The sequence below is a fragment of the Mus caroli genome, chromosome 5 (assembly GCF_900094665.2).
Source record: "Mus caroli chromosome 5, CAROLI_EIJ_v1.1, whole genome shotgun sequence".
Taxonomy (NCBI): Eukaryota; Metazoa; Chordata; class Mammalia; order Rodentia; family Muridae; genus Mus; species Mus caroli.
Genome location: NC_034574.1, coordinates 109352422 through 109367867, shown reverse-complemented (window position 1 = coordinate 109367867; position 15446 = coordinate 109352422).

The window sequence follows — 15446 nt, the reverse complement described above, 5'->3', positions numbered from 1 at the left end:
GAGTGTCTGAAGACAGCTACAGTGTACTTACATATAATAAATAAATCTTTAAAAAAAAAAAAAAAAAAAAAAAAAAAGGAAGGAAAGATTTTCTCTGGCTCACAGCCGGAAGGGTTCCAGCAAGGTATCTCCTCCTCCCCTAATTAGGCTTTGGCTAGTGTTGTATTGCAGCAGCAGAAGTCAAGCTGGGACAGTGACCCTGATTCCTTACTAGGTGTTAAGATGCTCCCGCTAACTGATTTTATCCAATCACGCGAGGCTCTAGGAGCTAGGGCCAAGTCTTAGCTCCCCCTCTACAGATGGGGAAACTGAGGCCTAGAAAGATGAAATGCACCATCCAAATCACACACCTGGTAGGTAAGCCATACCCCCAGGCAACCTGGGGTGTTCACTCAGCCCTTCTCCATTCTTCCAGGAAAGAGAAAGCTGAGTTGTCCTTGTCAAAGTCAGTCCCATGCTGGGAAAGGAGAGGAGAGATTTCAAATCAGGCTTTGACTAGACAAGAGTCAGGCAAGTCAGGGTTGAGGAATCAGGCACAATTCTAAGAGCTGAGCAAACAGTGGGGGGTGGAGGTGGGGCTATGTGGGGTGTGTGAGGTGCCTGAAGCACAAGAAAACACACCAGCCAAGGAGAAAGACGTGCTGTTCCTGTTCTGAAAGTCCATTGTTTATAGGACCAACTCCAGAATTCTTCACAAGACTCACAAGCCTGCCAGATGCCTGTCTCTCCCCCTCCTTCCCTCCTTTCCTCCCTCCCTCCCTCTCTCTCTCTCTCCTCTCTCTCTCTCTCTCCTCTCTCTCTCTCCTCTCTCTCTCTCTCATCTATCTATGTATCTATCATCTAACTATCATCTATCTATATATGTATGTGTCTACCTATTATCTATTATCTATCTATCATCTATGTATCTATCATCTATCATTTACCTATTGTCTGTCTATCTATGTATCTATCTATCTATCATCTATTATCTATCAATCATCTATCATCTATTTATCCATCCATGTATTATCTATGTATCTATCATCTACCTATTGTCTATCTATCATCTATCTATATATGTATCTATGTATCTATCTATTATCTAATCTATCATCTATCTATCCATCTCTGTCTTTCTTCTCTCTCTCTCTCTCTCTCTCACACACACACACACACACACACACCTTTCTCCCCCACGTCCCAAATCTCCATTCTCCTGCTTCACCGACCTCCTCTCCATTCTTCACAGACTGGCCCTTAAAGCCATCAGGACGTTGGTTACAGCTCTGTGTCATCCAAGAATGACTTTCCTACCCTGTTCTCCAATTAATTCTCTAGGATCTCAGCTGAGCCTCTCATATGCCATCCAGAGCCTTAGTCACTTCCTCCTATCCCAACATAGTACAACGCATTCTGCCAGGGTGGGTGCTCACAGGCAAAACAAATAATGATGACATCAAGCAAAACCCAAATGATCCTAGCCAGCCCACTTTCAAGGAAGAGAGTAGGAAATAGTCCCAATTAGAGGGGAGTTTCTACTCTTTTGATATTTGCTCAGCAAATATTCTCTAAACATCTAATGTACCCCCAAACACAACTAGGTATTAATACTACTTAATAATTAAGTGTTTAAACTGTCTTAAGACAAGGGAAAAGCAAAGCAAAGGTGATATTTCCAGGTCCAACAACTCAGTTCCGGTTTTACCTGCAAAATGATGAGCTGTCAACCTGCTGGAATTGAAAGTTGATCCCCATGAGGCCCAGTGCACAAAAGGCCACAGTGATCTTCCAGGAGGACTGGAGGGAGCACTATAGTAAGTGAAGATGATGAATAGCTGGACATTAATGTAAGGTGACCAGTGAGGAATGCTAGGTACAGGGAACACCTGGCACAGGGCACACCTGGGCACAGACACACCTGGGCACAGACACACCTGGCCATAGGGCACTCCTGGACACAGGCACACCCGAACACAGGGCACAGCTGGACACAGGCACACCTGGGCATATGGCACACCTGGGCACAGGCACATCTGGGCACAGGCCACACCTGGAAACTAAAAATATAGTACTCAATATTGCATGTAAAATTCTTTGCATTGTGATATAAAACTCATGTCAGTCCCACCTGTGGGGAGGATTTTTGAATACACAGGTGCTTCACATGACTAAGCTTTGGGCAGGGTTGGGATAGGGTTTGAGGGTAACCCAGAACAAAGGAAATAGGAGAATTCCTTTCGAGAAGGGACTGTGAGTGTGAAGGGCCATGAGAAAGGACTTCCTGAGTCAGAAGACGATTCTATGGAGGGTACTTGACAGGAAGTCTACATCACTCATGTTCAAATATCTTGGGAGAGTTTGGATTTCCCAGATTTCTGCTGTCCCACACACTAGTCTGAGGTCTCATGATGGACAGACAGACAGACCCATGTCTTGATGCCTTGATACTGAAACTGAATCTAACTTTTAACCCACTGCCTGCCGTGTACAAGTGGTCCATGCTTGCTAAATACGCAGACCAACAGACTGAACAAACAAAATCCAAAATCCAATCTACTGCCTTCAAAATCCTGTGTGCCCTGACCCTTGCTTGTCATTGCCTCCTTCCTCTCCCAAGTCCCCTCTGATGTCACTTCCTCTCCCAAGTCCCCTCTGATGTCACTTCCTCTCCCATGTCTGTGCCCTCTGATGTCACTTCCTCTCTCCCCTCACACACACAATGAGCTCATTCTCACCCCAGGACCTTGGTACTTGCTATTCCATTGGCTGGGAAAACTCTGCCTCCAGCTCTTTGCCTCTCTGTCTCTTCCCTGCAACTGCCTCAGACCTCCCCCAGTATCTAGCGGTGGATCTGCACTGCTTGCTCAAGTCCTGCAGAGACTTGGGGCCTCACAACAGGCCTAGCCAAGTAAGCCCATCACTATGCTACTCCCTACAAAGCAAGCCCCATAATCGTGCTGCATTGGTGGCAAAAACACATGTGTATTAAATCATCCATGCCCTCGGCATCTTTAGATATAAAATAAAATCCAGTCCCAAATGATACATTTTTGTTTTTCTGTGTTGTCCAAAATGTTAGGTACAACGTTTGGTATGTTGGAAACAATAAATACTTACTGGACAGATGGATGGGAAGGATGGGGAATGGAGGAAGGGGTAGATGGGTGGAAGGTGGGATAGATTAAGAGGATGAATGGATGGACAGATGGATGGATGGATGGATGGATGGATGGATGGATGGATGGATGGATGATGGATGGATGGATGAATGATGGATGAATGGATGATAGATGGATGGATGATAGATGGATGGGTGGGTGGATGGATGGATGATGGATGGGTGGGTGGGATAAAGGGGAAAATTGGTGGGTGTTAAAAGAGAGATAGATGGAGAAATGAATATAAAAGAGTGGAATGGATAAAAGGATGGGTAGATAGATGATAGATAGATAGATAGATGATAGATAGATAGATAGATAGATAGATAGATAGATAGATAGATAGATAGATAGATTTATATATGGATGGATGGATGGATGAAGAAAGAGGTTGAAGGATTGGTGGGTAGTAAAATGACACATAGATGGAAAGGTAGATGGATGCATGCATGGATGGATGGTAGGAAAAGGAATGAATGGCTGGAGAAGGAATAGATAAAAGGGGAGATGATAGAGGGAGAAATGGGAGGATGGGAGTAAGAGAGATGAAGGCAGNGAGGGATGCAGGGGAGGAAGGAGGCAGAAGGGAGGAGAGCAGCAGGAGGGATCATCCTCACAAACAGAGCAAAGGTCACAGTTGCAAGCTTCAGAGACTGCCCCATTTCACCGAGAGTCCCACACACCGGGGTCACGCCCAGTGACAGGAGAATATAGCTCCTGGATATGCTAGTTGCTTTTCTTGATGCCGGCTCACAGTTTGACCGTCTAGTTCATCATGACAGAGGAGGCTTTGGGACAGGAGCATGAGGCAGGGAGGTCACACACGTTCCACCCACAGTCAGAAAGCAGAGCTCAGCTTGCTTTCTTCTTATTACTCCATACAGGGCTCTAGGCTACGGAATGGTCCTACCCACTTTTAAGGTGGCTCTTCCCTCAACTAAGCTAGTTAGATAATCCTTTACGGGCATGCTTAGGGGTTTGCCCTACTAGGTGACTGGTCAAGTTGACAATCCGTGTGAGCATCACGCTGACCCAGCTTCCAGGATGTCTGGTCCAAGGAGCACCTCCACCCTCCCAGCTGCCTTCGAGCCAGTCGATTGCGGATGCTGATATATGGAGATGACTTGATTTGACCTTGAAGGGGAGAAACAAATTAATGTGTCTCAAAATAAATTCCCAGAATCAGTGGCTGGCTTCTCCTCCACCCCCTCCCTCTGGTGCCTTGTGAGCTATGCATCATAATTTGAAAATCAATACTGTCTCTTAAATGAGCCAACACCTGGAGCTGCTTGGAGGTCCCTTCCTCCCTCCCAGTGTCCTGGGCCTGGGGTTGTTAGAAGCTAGGAGAACTTCAAGGCCTGGTGTTGGCTTTGCTCTCTGGCTGCTGAGGGTTGACCAAGTCTCCTCATCTACAGGGAGGCAACCCGCCTGCTCTCCACACCTACCCCAATTCAATAGCTTCCCAAGTGCAAAGTGTGGTTACTGGGTGATGTAAGAAGGGAGAAAGGAGGGCAGCTGGGCGGGCAGCATCTCTAAAGAGATCTGCACACACACAGGGAAACCAAGTTTCTATCCAACAGTTAATGTGTATGTACTAAGTTCTGTGCTCAGCCCTGAACTCAGTTGGGTTACCTGGATACAATGATACATATCCCAATACGTAGAATATTTGGCATTACAGTCCTTTCTGTTCAGTTCGCTGCTTAGCCATCTAAGGTTTATGTCTGAGTTTGGTACATCTTTCTTTCTTTCTTTCTTTTTTTTTTTGTCTTTTGTTTTTGTTTTTTGTTTGTTTGTTTTTCGAGACGGGGTTTCTCTGTATAGCCCTGGCTGTCCTGGAACTCACTCTGTAGACCAGGCTGTCCTTGAACTCAGAAATCTGCCTGCCTCTGCCTCCTGAGCGCCCGGCTTGGTACGTCTTTCTATTCTGGTGCATTGTCTGTGTCTTAATTGGAGTTTCTATTGCTGTGAGGAAACACCATGACCAAAAAGCAACTCGGGGAGGAAAGGGCTATTTGGCTTATGCTTCCACATCACTGTTCATTACCGAAGCAAGGCAAGAACCTTAGGCAGCAGCTGATGCAGAGGCCATGGAGGAGTGCTGCTTACTGACTTGCTCCCCATGGCTTGCTCAGCCTGCTTTCTTATAGAACCCAGGACCACCAGCCCAGACATGGCTCCACCCACAATGGGCGTGGCCCTCCCCCATCAATCACTAATTGAGAAAATGCCCCACAGCTGGATCTCATGGAGGCATTTCCTCAACTTTCTTTAGGATGGCTCTTTCTCCTTCCTCTCTGATGACTCTAACTAGCATCAGGTTGACACACAAAACCAACTAGTACAATCTGTTTGGAGCCTGGCTAACCTTGAGATGGTCCATCCAGGGCTAACCCTTGAGATGGTCCATCCAGGGCTACCAATCTCTACAAACAGCCATGGATGGTGAGTGGACCTTTTATATGCACACTGGACAGTCCAGAGCCCAGCCTCTGTGGCCTCCTTTTCTGTGCTCTGGGTCCACTATCTGCCAATCCTCATGGACTCAGAGGTACCAGACACCAAGGGACCATCCCTGATCTTCCACACCTGCCAAGATTGTTACACCCGTCAACCCTGAGTCTATTCCTTCTCTCACCTGTTCCATCCTGTGAAACCGCACTTAATATTCCTACCCCACCCCCACTCCCAACTTCTTCTGTCTCCTGATCCACCTTAGTTAGTGTTAGATGCCACCCTTGTCCCATCTTGTGTGGTCCCAGTGGATCAGTATGTCTTCCTTCATGGAATCTGTGGACATAACGAGCTATCCTTTCAAGGCCGATTGTCTCAATATCTAATTAATAAAATGTCCATACATAAGCAGCTCCTACTCCCCTATCCAAATCTTCATCGGAACCAGCAGATGTCAGGCACAGCACTGAAATCCAGACAAGAGGAAGAGAGGTCTCTGCTTTGTCCTTTTCCTATCTGGAGTATTATGGAGTGTCACGAAATGAGTAAAGACTCATAGCAGGATTTGAGGAAGGACTGGTGTGAGGCTGCAAAGCGTCTTGGGTTCTGATCCTGATTCTGCTGCTTGCTGCCGGTATGACTCTGACCCTGACACTGTCTCTGCAGTTGTTTGTCTCCTCATCTGTCATAGCTTGAATTCTCTTGCTGTGATCAAATGTCCCAACAACAACAACAATAAAAACACAACCTCGGGGTTTATCCTAGCTCACAGTCCCAGGTTATAGGCCATCACTGTGAGGAAGCCACAGTAGTGGGAACTTAAGGTAGTGGCCATATCATATCCACAGTCAAGAGCAGGGAGAAATTAATGCATGCATAGCATTATGCTTGATTATTTACACGAAGGTCAGTTTCTCCGTCTTATAGAGTTGGGGACCCTCTGCGTAGGGAATGGTGCTGTTCGTAGTGGGTGGGGTCTTCCCACACCAATTAACTTCAGACAACCCTCTACAGATATACCCAAAGCAGGCTCAATGTAGATAATTCAATTACACATTGACATTCGCTTTCTAGGTGATACTAGACTCTATTGAGTTGACAATTAAAGCTGACCATCTGTAGGGCTAACATGAGGGTTATGACACACACACATACACCACACACACATACACACCACACACACACACACCACACACACTCACACAGAGTGCTCAGTGCACAGGGGCCAGAGCAGAGAAAGCCAATAATAAAGGCATTCCACATTGGTGGAAGACATCTCTTTGGCTTGAGTACGCTAGAACCAGACTGTCTCCTTCCAGAAAGGGAAATCCCAGGATCTTCCAGGGATCAGTGATGTCTTGCTAGGTCAAGTAGTCTCCAGAGCTGAAGTCAGAGTTGACACTCTGTGATCCCAACAGTCTTTGTCTCTGTTTGAAAGATGAAAAGATTAAAAAAAAAAAAAAAAAACTTCTGAGCAGTCTTCCTAGTCTTCATTGTTAAAGGCTTAGCATTGACCTTGATATCACTGCCACTATCCCTAACCCCTGCCTAGGAATGGACCTGTGTTGGCAGACTAGGGTAAATCTGAAGATACCGCTTGGAGATCTGAACTGTGTGTATTTCTAGAAAGAGAAACATGGTGTCATTGATAAACAGAACTTAGCAAGAAACGCAGTGTAAGACACTACCAGATTCACTCTCTCGCAGAGCAATGGGGGTGGGGGGGTTGGCTTAATCTATCCAGAACCCTGCAACAGAGCAACACACACACACACACACACACCAGAACTTATAAATCATAGGAATGTATTTCCCATAGTTCCTGTAACTCAAAGTCCAAGGTCAAAGGGGAGACAGATTATTGATCTGGCAAGGGCTCACTTCCTGCTTTGTAGATGGGGGCTCCTCACTTGGATGTAAGGGAAGAGGTACTTACTCTCTAGGGTTTTATCCCCCCCACCCCACCTCCCGGAGAGCTCCACTTTCATCGTCTTAATGACCTCCAATCGATTCTGCCTCTACTGCTATCACTGTAGGGATCAAACGCTAATCTATGAGTTTGAAGGTAGGGAGCACAGACTCAGAAGGTGGCAAAGGTTCCTGTAACAACAGATCACAGTTAAGACATGGCCAGGGCAGGAGCTGGCAGCACATGAAGCAGCTCCGCCCGCCAGGGTTAAAACCCCAAGGTGAATCGCCAGGCCATGCTGCTTGGCTGCAGTCTTGCTAGCCTCATTGTGCAATGGGTACTCTTGATGGACATGCTTGGTCCATGTGGTATACTAGGCCGCATTTTACATGTTCAGATTCTAGAACTTGAACTGGTTTGGGGTGGCCATGAGACAGGAGATCCCAGTGAAAAAGCTGGACCCAATCCCCACATTCAGGAAAGCTCACAGTTAGAAATACTTTGAGAGAGTTTGAAATAATTAGGTCAGAGAGAGGCTTGGACAGGAACACTTCTTTTTTTTTTTTTTAAACAAGCCTCCCAAGGGAGTCTATACTGTAGTCAGAATAGAAAGAATCTGTAGGGACTTGGGGTGTTGTTATGAAGGCTACAAAAGAGAGCTACACCCAAAGGCAACTTGGTTCTGGGCAAGTTGTGTAAGAGAGGATTCTAAGAGGTTGAAATGACAAGTTGAAACCTGAAGGGTGAGCATTTGTGACATTATTGAATGTTCACTAGCTGCAATGCACTGTCTGTGCAGCTGTAATGCACCGTCTATGCCCCTGACATCCATCCTTTCCCTTGGTGGCCAGTCATCCCAGCAGTGTGGCACCAAGGTGCCACAGAAATGTACCCAAGACTTTACAGGCTGGAGATGGCAGAGTAGCTGTGCCAGCTTCAAATTGGCACAGTGTGGTCCCAGATGAGTGTTCCTAGGATGAAGCCAGAACAGGTAGGAGGAGGGATTGAATGTTTCAGGCATCTGATCCCCATTTTTCTGAGTTAGGTTTATTTCATTTAACAGGGCTAAATACAAGTGTGTGTGTGAGAGTGTGTATGAATGTGAGTGTGTGTGAGAGCGTGTATGTGAATGTGTGTGAGTGAGAGTGTATGAGTGAGAGTGTGAGAGTGAGAGTATGTGAGAGTGGGTGTGTGAATGTGTGTGTGTGAATGTGTATGTAAGAGTGTGTGTGAGAGTATGTGTGAGTGTGTGTATGAGTGTGTGCATGAATGTGTGTGTGAGTGAATGAGTGCGTGAGTGAGTGAATGTGTGTGAGAGTGTGCGTGAGAGTATGTATATGAATGTATGTGAGTGTGTGTGAGTGAAAATGTATGTGAGAGTGTGTAAGTGAAAGTATGCTTGAGAGCGTGTGTGAATGTGTGTGCAAGTGTGTGTGTGTGAGTGAAAATATGTGAGAATGGGTGAGAGTGTATGAGTGAGTGAATGTGTGAGTGTGAGTATGTATGTGAATGTGTATGTGAGTGTGTGTGAACGAGAGTGTATGAGTGAGAAAGTGTGTGAGTGTGTGTGTGTGTGTGTGTGTGTGTGTGTGTGTGTGTGTGTGTGTGTGAGAGCGTGTGTGAATGTGTGTGCAAGTGTGTGTGTGAGTGAAATTATGTGAGAATGGGTGAGAGTGTATGAGTGAGTGAATGTGTGAGTGTGAGTATGTATGTGAATGTGTATGTGAGTGTGTGTGAANGAGAGTGTATGAGTGAGAAAGTGTGTGAGTGTGTGTGTGTGTGTGTGTGTGTGTGTGTGAATGTGTGTATTTTCTTTATCCATTTATCTGTTGGTAGACATTGCACAAGTTGCATAACTCAGTTCTTGTGAGCAGTGAGGAGATTAAACACAGGTGTATAGCAATCTTAGCAGTAGATGATTTAAAGTCCTTCAATATGTTCTCAGGAGTGGTCTGTCTAGCTGGATCCTATGGTAGCTCTATTGAGTTCTTTGTGGTTGCTTTGTTTTAGAAGCCTTCATACTGATCATGAACAGTGACTGTACTAATGCACATGCCCAGCTTAGTGTATGAGAGTTAATTTCTCCAGATCTTCAGCACCATCCATTTTTTTTCTCTCATGTGTGGAATCTGGTGAAGAGGGGATTCTTAGCAACATAGGAGAGCAGAGGAAAGGGAACGGGGGTTTAAAAGGTAATGAAGGGGAGTGAATATCATCAAAGACACACACACGGGCATAGAAATGTCACCACAAAGCCCATAGCTTTATACAATAGAGGCACACTAATAAAATATGGAGATACAGGGGCTGGAGAGGCAGCCTGGAAAATAAGAGGGTTTGCCTGCCATTGTTACAGAGGACTGGGACTCAGTTCCTAGCACTGGTGCCTCACCACTGCCTGTAACCCCAGCTCTAGTACATCTGTGCCCTCTTCTGGCCTCTCTGTAGGTGCATGTACACACACACACACACACACACACACACACATATATGCACACACATGTACAGGCATAAAATGTTTTTGGTCTTTCATTTGTACTTTGTTATTCTCTTTTTTAGGGAATAAAAGAAGGAATGGCCACTCAAAAAAGAAGTTTCTGAAGAGAAAAATTCTCTTTGGCACAGAAGAAAATAATTCATAGATCTGGTGTCTATTAAAAAGGCAAAAAAAGAAACCTTTAAACTCTCAGCCTTAGTTTATCTGTTCAATGAGAATTTCATTATGATTTTATTATCACAATATCATTTTATGTGAAAAACTACTGGGGATATCAGACCAGTAAGAGAGTTTGGAGAGCGAGTAAACAGGACCAGGAATTATGGCACCAGGCCAGCCGCCACTCAGTGTCCAGCTCAGATTATGGGGCAGCAGGGGGACACAGAGTAAGGGTCAGCTGTCCTGAACACGTTGGAGTTACTTAATGTCAAGGGGCAGGTCCTTCCTCCATGAGCCTACTCATGCTCCTTCAAAGCTGCAGGGCACACTTGCTTGTCACGCATTCAACAGTGACAGCTATAAAATCCACAGTAGACATGGTGGTCTGCTGTGGACAGGTGTGTGTGTGTGTGTGTGTGTATGTATGTGTGTGATAGAGAGACAGAAAGAGGGAGACAGAGAATGTGTGTACATGTGTAAGTGTGTATTTGAGTGAGTGTGTGAGTGTGCAAGCTGTATATGAGTGTGTGAATGTGAGAATATGTGTGAGTGAGTGTGGGAGTATATGTGAGTGTGTTAGTGAGAGTGTGCGTGTGAGAATGTATGTGAGTGAGTATGTGTATGAATGAGTGAATGTGTGTGAGTGTGTGTGAGTGTGAGAGAGTGTGTGAAAATGTGTGTGTATGCTTGTGTGTGTATACAGGTCACACTTTACCTCATATCCAAGCCAGCAAAGACTAGTTTATCAGGGGCTGGGGCTGGGGGGGTGGGGAATGTGAATGTAGAAGAGACAGAAAAAGAGAGACTCAGAATGTGTCAAAGATTTCATGCAAATTCAGATCTCAGAGTGGATCTCAAAAATAGGCAAGGAGTACGGAGTGTTCCGTCGTCAGTTAGGAAAGTGCAAGGTTAGACCAAGGGGTCTTCTTTGAGCTTCTGTGTATGAGGTAAAAAGAGTAATGAGTAATGTACAGCTGTCATCTATGTATGTATGTATGTATATGTATGTATGTGTGTGTATGTAGTATGTACGTATGTGTGTATATATGTATGTATGTATATAAAAGGCCCTCACATTTAGAAGATCAGAATGATCCGGCCTTTACAGTAGTGTCTAAAGCCCAAGCAATCGGTTGAGATTTCTCAGGAGGCTTTTGGTTCTGGGTCTCAGAAGAGTTTACAGCCAGCACATCAGCTCAGGCTGTGGTCAGCCACAGGCTCCTGCCCCTAAGCTCATTCTTGTGGCCATTTAGGAGGTCTCAGGTTTTTACCACGTGGACCTCTTCAGGGCACTCAGTGCTGGAGTATCCTCGTGACAGGGCATCTGGATTCCCTCAGAGCAATTGACCTAAGAGAGAACCCAAAGCAGCAATTAGCCTTTGGTGATCAGCCCTGGAGCACTAAAGGGTACAGTAGGGAGTTTGGTTTTGTTCCCACCTAGGACCAGGAAGCTGAGTTTGACATTTTCTGGTTCTTCTCTCCTTTCGGGGATAGAAAGGCATGCCAACATCCTCTATGGAGACAGAAACATCATCACACTCTGACCCTGTGGACAAAATGGCTCTAGTGACCTCAGGGCTCCATGGAAGTCACAGTTAAAACATATAGTCGCAGAAGCACCCCAGAAGGCACCATTGTGTACCTGCAGAATCAGCAGCCTGGATCTGGAAGAGGCAGGGCAAACTCCCAGCATTCCCGGCTCCCTTAGCAGAAAGGATCAATTTGCCCAACAATGGAGGTTCACCTTGACAAAAGACTCCAACACTGGAATATTCAAATAGCTCATCTCTGAAGGTGATTGTCTGTCATAGTCATGGGAGACCAGACTTCAAATAATCATTATGCATGAGGCCCCAAGTGTAAGATAAGTTTTCATTTATACTTACTGTTTGGGATGATCAGTTTTGAGGGGAGAAAAGGTGGGGATGCAAATTCGCAGGTGCTGGTACCTGTTGGAAATGTGAGTATCCCCAACCTCACGCGTTGGCATCGTTAGTCCTAAGGGTGATGGTTTGAGGAGATTGGGGCTCTGGGAGAGGATTTAGGTTGTGAGGTTGAGCTCTTAGGCATGGGGTCAGTGCTTTTATAAAAAGAGACCTAAGCAAATCATTATCTACCAACCACACCAAGCCATGAGGTGTTAACAGCGCGTGACCCTGAAGAGAGACTTCAACAGCACTAATAGCGCTCTGTGCCCTCACCTCTAACTCGCAGTCTTCAGAGCTGGTAGAAAGCAGTTCCTTCTGCCCACAGCCTGCCTAGACTTGGATAATTTTCCTATATATGCCCCCAACTAACTAAGGCAAAGAGTTTTCTATGGTACACAGTTATTCTTCAGAGACTTACTTAATGCCCATGTGTACGCATCGCCACGTAATGAAAAACAAGGTCGGGTTGTAGCCAAGGCTAGCCCGACACTCTAGCTCTGCCCTCTCAAGCTTCTCAGGTGCCCGGAACTACAAGGATACTCCGTCGTGCAAACAGGAAAAGTTCCCCAGCTTTTACCTGGAGTCTCACAAAGAAGCCTTTACAGTGACATCATCCGATAAAGATCCCCGCCCCCACCTTGCCTCGCCCCCCACCCCCCACCCCCTATCCCGGTCGCCGTCTAGGTTTATACAGACACACTAGAGAACAGGGCTGCCCCAGTTTGGATTCTGATCTGTCATCTATTAGCTGGGTGACACTGAGCAAATGTCTTAACATCTCTGCGCCTCGGGCTCTCCCTGTCAGCAGTTCAGGGGCGATGACGGAGTAGCCTGCCAGGCTGCGGCGGCGGGGAGGAATAAATGAGCCCAGGTATGTAAAATACTCAGGGCAATTTTTAGCCCATGCGAAAGCCCTCTGGCAGCCTAGTGACTTTACCCCAGCTCCTTCCTAATTAGTCTGAACGACTGAGGTCGTTTTTTCCTGAGGTATCTTCTCTCTCATTAAAGCTACACTGTCCCACCTTGTACCGCATTCCTCAGGGATCCAGGCAGACCTGATAAAAATCGTTAGGTTGGCCAAATACACTCAGCTGCACCCCTGTCTTACCTCCTAAAGGGAGGCCCTTGAGGCCAGTTTCCAAACCTTCAGGGAGTCACTCCTATGTGTGTGTGGGGGGGGGAGGTCAAGGAGAAGAGGGGAGATTGTGGGGAGGACGCTTTTGCCTTCTGCTTTTTGCTATCTATGGCCTTTTATTTTATTTTATGTTCACAGCTCCTCAAAAAACATCTGAAGCAGGGCTGTGGAGGTGACTCAGTTTATAAAGTTCTTGCCGAGTTTGTCCCCCAGATCCCTCTTTTAAAAAAATGTATGCATATGCATTGCCATAAAAAGACAAGACCTGGGCTGGTGAGATGGCTCAGTGGGTAAGAGCACCCGACTGCTCTTTCGAAGGTCCAGAGTTCAAATCCCAGCAACCACATGGTGGCTCAAAACCATCCGTAACAAGATCTGGCGCCCTCTTCTGGAGTGTCTGAAGACAGCTACAGTATACTTACATATAATAAATAAATAAATCTTTAAAAAAAAAAAAAAGACAAGACCTTGCTTTGTGTATCCCCACAAGGGATACCCTTGTGGTCCCTGTGATGGGGAAGTGGAGGCAGTGGATTCCTTGGGCTCTGGTCAGTCAACCTGGATGAATTGGTGAGTGCACCCTCAAACCCACACTCATACCACACCCACAACCTGGTGGGGCTTCCTTTTCATGTTCAGTGCCATTTCATGGGGACTTTACAGCAAAAGGCCCCATATTCCTTCACCAGAGACAGAAACCTGATCTAAACTAAGCCAGCAAGGACCTCTTTTTTTTTTTTTTTAAAGATGGTTGTGGGCCACCATGTGGTGGCTGGGATTTGAACTCAGGACCTTGGGAAGAGCAGTCAGCGCTCTTAACCACTGAGCCATCTCTGCAGCCCCAGCAAGGACTTCTTGTTGGTATCAGGACCCTGTGCAAACTTGACCACAGACAACAGATGAAGTCAACTCATCCCAGAGACAGATCCTGGAATGTCTGTCTTCCTTTACCCTCCCAGAGCATGGGAGGTGGACCCATTCCTGTCCTCCCCTGGAATGCAGTGTTCAGCTTTTCTTTCACTTCTGTGAGTGATCCCACTTCTTTTCCTGCCCCTGTAGATCTAGCCCCTTTCCACTAGAGACATGGAAACAAGAAGTAAACAGAAACTAGCTTCTAGAGATGAACAGAGAGATAGATGCTGGCATGAATAGCATCTCCCACGCAACCTATAAGGTAATATAAGGCGCTGCTCTTTCTGAAACCATTCTACGCATGCTTAATGATGGGGCTTGAGTCCTGTCCTAAGTTCCTAGGCTTCTCCCAAGATGCATCACCTATATCCCGTAATTCTAGTAACCGTTCCCACCTAACATCCCTCAAGCCCTACTCACACTGGTCCTGGCTTTCTTTCTATTGCTATGACAAAGACCACAGTCAAAAGCAACTTGGGGAAGAAAAAAAGGGGGGTTATTTGGCTTGTACATCCCAATAGAAGCCCATCGGACAGGTACTTAGAGACAAGAACTAAGCCATAGAGGAGAGCTGCTTACTGGCTTGCTCCCCATGGCTTGCATAGCCTGCTTCTTATAGAACCCAAGGCCACCAGGTCCAGGGGTGGCCCCAGCCTCAGTGGTCTGTAGGCCTTCCCACATCAAGCATGAATCAAGAAAACGGTCCACGGGCTTGCCCAAATGCTAGTGTGACAGAGACATTTTCTCAATTGAGGTTCCCTCCTCAGTTGCGTCAAGCAACTCCAGAGCTTCAGATAACTTGAAGACATCTCCACCCCCGGGCTTCTCAAACTCCAGATGTTGGTAAGGAAGATCAGCACCACCCTGCCAATGTCTCCTTCTGCCTGCTTTCTGGTTTCACAATCAACATCAAGACTCCCCAGCCAGATTTAGAACATGTCACCATCTTACTTCCTGACACCCTCTGTCATAGAGGCCCTCATCTGTCCAACAACAGGCATTTTATAACATCCAAACATCCAGGCATCATTTATTGTTTTCCATGCATCCAGGAGGTGGGCGGTGTTATCTCAGTTGGAGAACGTGGGAGACCAGAGCAGAGAGAGTATCTATCCAATGTCACACAGGAAATAAAAAGCATCAATGGGATTTGAACCAGGACCGTCTGAGCCGCCATACTGGTTCCGCCTATGATCTACTCTGTCCGTAGTGTCTAGAGGCTGGAGGGTGAATTTAAGCCCATCTCTCTCTGGCTGGTTACTAAGGTATCCACGCAAACATCCAAGTGTTGTCTATGAGCTCATCTGCTCCA